Source organism: Amphibalanus amphitrite, unplaced genomic scaffold (assembly GCF_019059575.1).
Source record: "Amphibalanus amphitrite isolate SeventyFive unplaced genomic scaffold, NRLGWU_Aamphi_draft 000931F_arrow, whole genome shotgun sequence".
In the NCBI taxonomy this organism is placed as follows: Eukaryota; Metazoa; Arthropoda; class Thecostraca; order Balanomorpha; family Balanidae; genus Amphibalanus; species Amphibalanus amphitrite.
The window spans coordinates 260,001-268,095 of record NW_024882425.1 but is presented as its reverse complement, the minus strand read 5'-3'; positions in this window follow the sequence as shown (position 1 = coordinate 268,095).

The window sequence follows — 8,095 nt, the reverse complement described above, 5'->3', positions numbered from 1 at the left end:
GCTGGGGATCCGGAGAGGAGGCCGGCAGCGAGAGATGGAGCTGCGAGTCTCTCCAGGAGCCGGTACACAGGGAGAGGGAGAGGGAAAGGGAGAGGGAGAGGGAGGGGGAGAGGGAGAGCGAGAGCGAGAGCGAGAGCGAGAGCGAGAGCGAGAGGGAGAGGGAGAGCGAGAGCGAGAGCGAGAGCGAGAGCGAGAGCGAGAGGGAGAGGGAGAGGGAGAGGGAGAGGGAGAGGGAGAGGAGAGGGAGAGGGAGAGGGAGAGGGAGAGGGAGAGGGAGAGGAGAGGGAGAGGGAGAGGAAGAGGGAGAGGGAGAGGGAGAGGGAGAGGGAGAGAGATAGGAAAGGGTAGGGAAGAACGGCTATGTTTATCACGCCCCGAAGCATGTTGCTATATAAGCGTGTTACTCCCGCTGTTATACGTAGTTAACCGCAGGTTGTTTGAAATGGACAAACACTATTCGTTAGAATTGTGTTTTTCTATTGAAATACTTTAACCCTCGCACGACCAGGCCATTTCTCATAACACGAACGACCAGGGGGGGGGGGGGGTGTTACGACCCCCCCTGGCGTTTCGAAACGGAAGGTCGTAGAGCTTAGCGGAAAAAACCAACGGATTGCTCTCAACGAGATCTCGCGATTGGTGGTATATTTGTTGGTCCTAGGTCAACATTTGACCTACTTATGACCGGTCAAATGTCAAATTTTCCGAAAATATCAAACTTTTTCAACTTTCCGCGGCGATTGCGGCAAAATGGTGGGAGATATCTACTTGATACCTTCACTATCGTGTTCCTTGATCAATTCTCTATCGTTTGGTATGTATTTCGTTTCCCTAGCTCTAAAAATGGCGCGTTGGGAGCGCCGGAAGTCGGCAAGGTCACAGTCGGCGGCAGAAATTCGAAAAATCAAAATTTAAATTTTTGAAATCTGATTGTATTTTTGGATTTGGGAGGTCCATTTGCTCCCTATAGAAGCTAATATTGCTGCATATTCCCATTGAGGTGACAAGAATTAGCAAAATAGTGGTTCGGGCGCTTTTCAAAAATAGTACCGGACGCTGTTCCTCTTGTGACGTCATAGCTCCGTGACCTGACCTGACCCGGTCAATTTTCTTGCACCACACGATAGCCAATGCTTGCCCCAACATGCATGGGAAGTTTCATCATGATCCATCAAACAATGTGGGTATCACCGGCAGAAAACCTAGGGATTCGGTGCACACGTTTGGTAACTGTCGGCCGGAGGCTGTACCTCTTATGACGTCATAACTCCGTGACCTGACATGACCCGATCAATTTTTTTTCGGCAAAAGATGCGCAAAGGTTGCCCCAGAGGGTATTGAAAATTTCAGCCCGCTACGACAAGCCGTTTAGCGTGCACTTCGAAAAACCTCAGGGGGGGGGGTTGATACAACCCCCCCCCCTAGGCGTTCTAGGGTTAAATAGCTGTGTGTCGGTCCGTTCGGCAGGTCAGTGTCTACATGGTGTCCGAGTGCCCGGCCAGCTACCCGGACCCGGGCACCGTCCACCGCTGCCGGAAAACGGTGTCCGACGAGCAGTACAACCACCTGCTGGACCTGCCCGTCTACAGCCGAAACTCCAGCACCATGTACAGGTGGGAACTGCCCGTCTACAGCCGAAACTCCAGCACCATGTACAGGTGGGGAGCTGAAACTCCAGCACCATGTACAGGTGAGGAGGTTAACTCCAACACCATATACATACAGGTGAGGAGCTGTCCGTTTACAGCCGCGACTCCAGTACCATATACAGGTGAGGCCTAATGTCTCCCACCATGTACACATATACCCTGTACCTATGTACGCTGTATGCTGCCCAGTCAGGCCCGGCCGGCTGCCGCTGTCAGTCAGTCAGTGACTGACAGTCATCCACCCCGTCCAACGCCGAGACCGCGGCGGAGTCATGGTGCATTATAACGCTCACATGCTCTGTAACGCCAAGATCTCTCTCCGCAGTAACGTGCACTGCGCGCTCTGTAACCGTTATGATCCGCCCCCTCTACTCAGTAACGTGCACTGCGCGCTCTCTAACCGTTATGACCCGCCCCTCGCCCTCAGTAACGTGCACTGCGCGCTCTGTAACCGTTATGACCCGCCCCTCGCCCTCAGTAACGTGCACTGCGCGCTCTGTAACCGTTATGACCCGCCCCTCGCCCTCAGTAACGTGCACTGCGCGCTCTGTAACCGTTATGATCAGCCCCCTCTCCCTCAGTAACGTGCACTGCGCGCTCTGTAACCGTTATGATCCGCCCGCTCTCCCTCAGTAACGTGCACTGCGCGCTCTGTAACCGTTATGATCCGCCCCCTCTCCCTCAGTAACGTGCACTGCGCGCTCTGTAACCGTTATGACCCGCCCCTCGCCCTCAGTAACGTGCACTGCGCGCTCTGTAACCGTTATGATCAGCCCCCTCTCCCTCAGTAACGTGCACTGCGCGCTCTGTAACCGTTATGATCCGCCCGCTCTCCCTCAGTAACGTGCACTGCGCGCTCTGTAACCGTTATGATCCGCCCCATCTCCCTCAGTAACGTGCACTGCGCGCTCTGTAGCCGTTATGATCCGCCCGCTCTCCCTCAGTAACGTGCACTGCGCGCTCTGCCACGGCGACCACCGGCAGCTGGTCTCCTGGAACATGACCATCAACTGCTCCACCTCGCTGGAGGGCTACCAGTCGACCACCGAGTTCCTGAGGACGGCCAGGTGGGACAGAGAGGGGGGATCACAGGGGGGGGGGAGTGGGGTCCACAGGGGGATATACCAGTGGACCCCCGAGTTCCTGAGGACGGCCAGGTAACACAGAGAGGGGGACCACAGGGGGGGGGGGGGGGACCACAGGGGGATATACCAGTCGACCAGCGAGTTCCTGAGGACGGCCAGGTAACACAGAGAGGGGGACCACAGGGGGGGGGGGACCACAGGGGGATATACCAGTTGACCCCCGAGTTCCTGAGGACGGCCAGGTGGGACAGAGAGGGGGGACCACAGGGGGAGTGGGGACCACAGGGGGTGGGGGAGTGGGGACCACAGGGGGTGGGGGAGTGGGGACCACAGAGGGATATACCAGTCGACCAGCGAGTTCCTGAGGACGGCCAGGTGGGACAGAGAGGGAGAGAGGGGGCTCATCTGGTCAGGTCGGTCTTGTGACCTCACTATGATGTCAATAAGAGAAATGTGAAGTGTAATTCTGGCGCCGCAAACGACCTAAGAATATCTCAACCATGTGAAAACGCGATTCCATACGCTCTTTGTGGGTTCCGATGCTTAAGTTCGACATCGTCGACCCTGCGCGACGTCATATATGACGTCATGAGGGTCCTTGGAGCCTTTCTGTCAATTACTCTCGTTCCAATCGAGCTAGCAAGTCGGAAAAGTCACGAATGGACTAAGAAAAGCCTGCCTAGGGAAAGAATATACAGCAGTTTCGCTTTTCTGTGCGGCTTCAGTGGGTTGAGATGGATTTTTTTTTTCAGTAGGCATAAGCTGTCGCAGCGTTCAGTGCCACGTTTTTGGATCCACCAATGTAAGGTCCGGCGTCTTGTTTGCCGTTTCCAGCTACATCCGTGGCGAGAGGAGGTGGCACAAGCTGCTGGGCAAAAACGACTCGGTCTGGGACACGCCCGTCAACTGCTACCTGCACGTGCAGGAGTTCAGGTGAGGCCGCCGGCTGTCCTTGCAATCAGTCCGCTTCAGTCCGCACTGATTCCGGCACGGCTGGTTCAGCTGCTTCCCGTCTGCCGAGCAGTTCTAGCTAGGCTGCTCCGACCGTCAGACACTCGTCTACAAGTTCAGCTGATGCTAATGCCGCGTGTCAGATGATCACAACTATGCTTCAGTCAATAATGCATTCCTTATCAGAGGATACACCAATGTTCGCGACTTAAATGTTCGCGAAAGTTTCGATAGCATCATGTGTCGTGAATGCTGACCGTCTGATTTAATTTTGAGTCTGACGGGCAGATGAAGCCCAAAGTTGGTGATGCCTATGTTCGATATTATTTTACCAGAATAATGGCACTAAATCCATAAGTTTATGGAGATGAGTGACTGGCGGATGTTTGCATTTCATCAGCTCGCCCGTCCAATGTGAATGAAACCCGCGCGGTCTGCGATCTGGCTATTGATTGTCTGCGGCCTGCGCCCATTGTCTGGCTGACGATACAGTAAAGTGTAGCAAGGGAATGAAGGGAAAAAAAAGTACAGAAATAAAAAAGCTGCATCTTGAGGTTCATCAAACAGCGCGGTCCACTGCTGTTCGGCGGTGTAGCAGAAAAGAGATTCGCTGCTGGAAGGAACTCGTTAGTAGAGCTTGTGATACAGGGGAACTTGAGAGTCGTTGAAGAGATCCCGAGATAGATCTAGAGAGAGATCCAGATAGTGATGAGATCCTGAGATAGATGTAGATATAGATCCACCTGATAGAGATCCTGAGATGGTGTTGAGATCCACCTGAGGGAGATGTCTAGAGATCCACCTTGCATACAAATACATCTGATGGAAGATGCTTTTTAATTTAGAGGCTTGATGATTCTGTTCATTGTATAGACCATGATGCACGAGATGCTTCTTCACTGCTCGGATTAGGGATAGAGGTATCCGATCAGCTGGGTTTGCGGCACAGTTGGGCAGGTGAAGGACAGGGCATTCGAAGTCCCGATGACCACTGCCAAACATATGGGTGGTAATTACATTGATAAATTGAATGTGATCATTCGTCCAGTCACCCATTCCTATATCACTGGCCTTCCCATTAAGAAAATTGCCCACTTAATTCGTATTAGCGTTGCTAGTTTTAAGTTGCCCTCGAGATTAATTAGTTTGACTGTCCTAACTGAGCTTCGCTAAACTCCCATCGGCCTTATCCTAAGATTCATCCTTTACCATTCTCACTCTCATCCTCTCTCTACGTTCGTTCGTCATATATTCACCCCAAATTTATTTAGCGCCCCTCGAATTCCCTCCGATGGCGTTAGGTGCCTGACTAATAGCGATCTCCCCGGCGAGATAAATGTCTCTTTCCGAAATCCATATGCATGCTCCGCTAACCGGCGACAAAGATACTTACCGCAGGGCCGTCCAGAATAATTGCATAAATATCCACCCTACTAATTTATGGGATTCACTACACGACCGATAGACTTATGGTACACACATACACGATTTATATCCGACTTATCTCTCTACCGGGAGAGATTACCTATGCCCTCTTCCGGTCCGCGTGTAACATTCCCGTTCACGACCCAGGGACCCTAGTTCATATCCTGGAACTATCCTTAACCATGGGATTTACTATTCAAGGCCTTACGTGTCCTGGAGTACATTCTTCCCTCCCCTGAGGCTGTCCAGTACCGATTAGAGTACCTTTACGAAATAAGTATGAGGACTTATCCGGGACACTACGGCTCGCCTTATCCGCCCTTTGGGTGACTCACCCCTGACCTTCGGCTTCTTGCCTTTGGCATAACTTACTCTCCACTGCATACTGTGCCAATCTTCCCCTTCCCCCCTGCCGTAGAAACCTCTCACTGCCTTCTCACCCAGTGTTACCTAAGCGGGAAAATTAACAGTGGCCGGTACCACTGGCGGAAAACGTGCATATGCCCTGCGTACGTGACGGTGTGTCCCTCTTATTATTCCGGTCTGGACGTGGGTTTCGAGAAGTGCATCTGTGTCTCATACAGTCATGCTGGTAAACGTTACGCCATAGGAGGCGGGCAAACAAGCCGTCTGTGCCTCACAATGCCCTGTGCCAATATTGTTGGAGTAATTATTGGCGCTAACTCGCAAGAACGCGAATAGCAGAAACGCATAATTTAACCAAATCTAATCGTAATCTCAAGTCCTAATTGCTGCTACACGCGTGAACCTTATCATCAGTTCTCGTATACAATCCTAGCAGACCTTGAACCGCTCTTGATTTAATCAGACATATGATCTAGAACCAATTAACACGCATCGATCTGCCGTCTGGTTGTGATCCACCGTACCATAGTGAATTACTGAATGCTCAAACGGAAATGCCTCCTTGAAACTCGTTCGATAGCTTCTGATGGGCTACTAGTTACCTAAACAAATTATCTTTATAGAGTGCCAGAATATTGTCATAGGGTCCCTAGCCTTTCATAGGGAATCTAATTTAAATCATCCTATTAGCAGTAAACAATGCGCATCAAACGAAGTGCAGTCCTAGATATCATATAGCATATCATATTTAACTGTCTACGTTCTTATCCCGTTGCAACTTTCCGCAACTAACCAGACTCCTATACGTGACCTTCACCTACCGCCCGCGCCCCAATTACGGCTAACCCACTGCCCCTGTTGTGGCTGCTTCTCGCGCCCTCTGGCGGCTCAACGCCCGTGTCGGGAACGACGATTACGACGGCCGCCGGCCGGCGCCGCGTCGACAGTCGACAGTTGTCAAGGCCGCGCCGCGATGGGCGCGTCATCACTCGCGGTGCAGTACTGGTGTGTGCGGTCTCTTCGGGCCGGGAGATTCAACGGCTGTGTCAGTGAGTGTGAATCTGGTAAAATATCGCTTCGATATCTCCCTGTTCGACATCTCATCAGCTCCATTCCACGTAAGTTTTTTTTTTTTTTTTTTTTTTACTCCTGTCCCATTTGATCGTTTCCCAACAAAGCTGGTCCTTTCTAGTATTTATTCTACAAAGCACAACGATCGGTACCTATATTAGTCGCATATTAGTTCTAACCACAAACATTTCTACATCTACCTGTTACTCGACATTTCGCAATTTCAATGACGCAAAGTGACCATCTAAAGTCGCAAAGTGTCAAACCGTCAACCTCAAACCACTGCTCGCAACTATGCACCTAAGTAACAGGAAAAATTCCGCCGTACGCTCAAGCATTCGTATCTGTCGCAAATCATAATTCATAGCCATATTCATAGATCGATCGCATGAATCAGTCGCCACCTTAAAACATTACATTCCTTTCAAACGTATTTACCTGTTCTATAATTGATTTCGACTTCCATTTTAGCTTCCATTTTAGATTACAGCAATATTACCAATGATTTCGCAATGCAACTTTTAGTGAGTACAGCACGAATCTAAACCCTTTATTTCACAAACGTTCCAACCTCAAAACGCACCTGGCCATCGCCCATAATAAATCGAACGAACCATCTTGACCGAAGACAAAGACATTTCAACGTTGTCACGCATCCTGTCATCAATTTCAGCGTTCGTGACACTGAGCTACTTATGTAAATTTTCGGATCTCGCTCTTGGCCTAATCGTGAACTCCCACTGACAATAACGGTTTGCTGGCGACTCTGACATGACCTCGAAATTCAGATCCTAACATGCTACTAGGGTGTCTGGACCAATAAGTTCAAAGTAATTTAAGTTTTCCAATTCCAATTGAGAGTGCATTTTATGGTAACCGAAAATGTTTGGCAGTCGTCACGGCACGGCAACCGGGCAGAGGGGGGGGGGGGGGGTTCAAGGATTGGGATTGAGCAGACTTTTCAACAACACTCACATTCTGGAGTTCTCTGCGCTTCCGCTTCTCAGTGTGGTCTCAAGCGTCGGCGGTTGTCCTCCGGCTGTGGTCGGTCGAACTCAAGAGGCTTCTCGCGGGTGACCCCGGACCGACGGCGGCCTCCAGATGGCGTCTCCGGCTCCGGCTGCAGACTGTGACTCTCGGCTGCTCGACTGTGATTCTGCCTCTGGTTGGGTGGCGCACCCTTTTATAGTTGGGGGGGGAGGGGTGACTGCCACGCCCTTGCGACGTCATCTTCCTCTGCCTTCTTCTGGTGGGTGGGGCCGTAAGATGGCGCCCTCTGTCCTGTTTAGTCACCTTGCTCCTCTGTGCCTGCAATTTTTGGCCGTCGAATCGTCTTCGTGTTGAGTGCTTTATCATTTTAGTAATCGCTGGCATAAAACAATCCCCGAAAGGTTTGTGATTTTCGAGTTTTAATTTTGATTCTTCAATTTCATTTTATTCAAACTTTTGTTTCCTTCCGTTTCGTCTGCCGGCAACGCCCCTTGTGACGTCACTCTTGCTCCGCCCACTGGCCCGGGTGTGGCCGTAAGTCAGCGCCTTCTTCCTCTG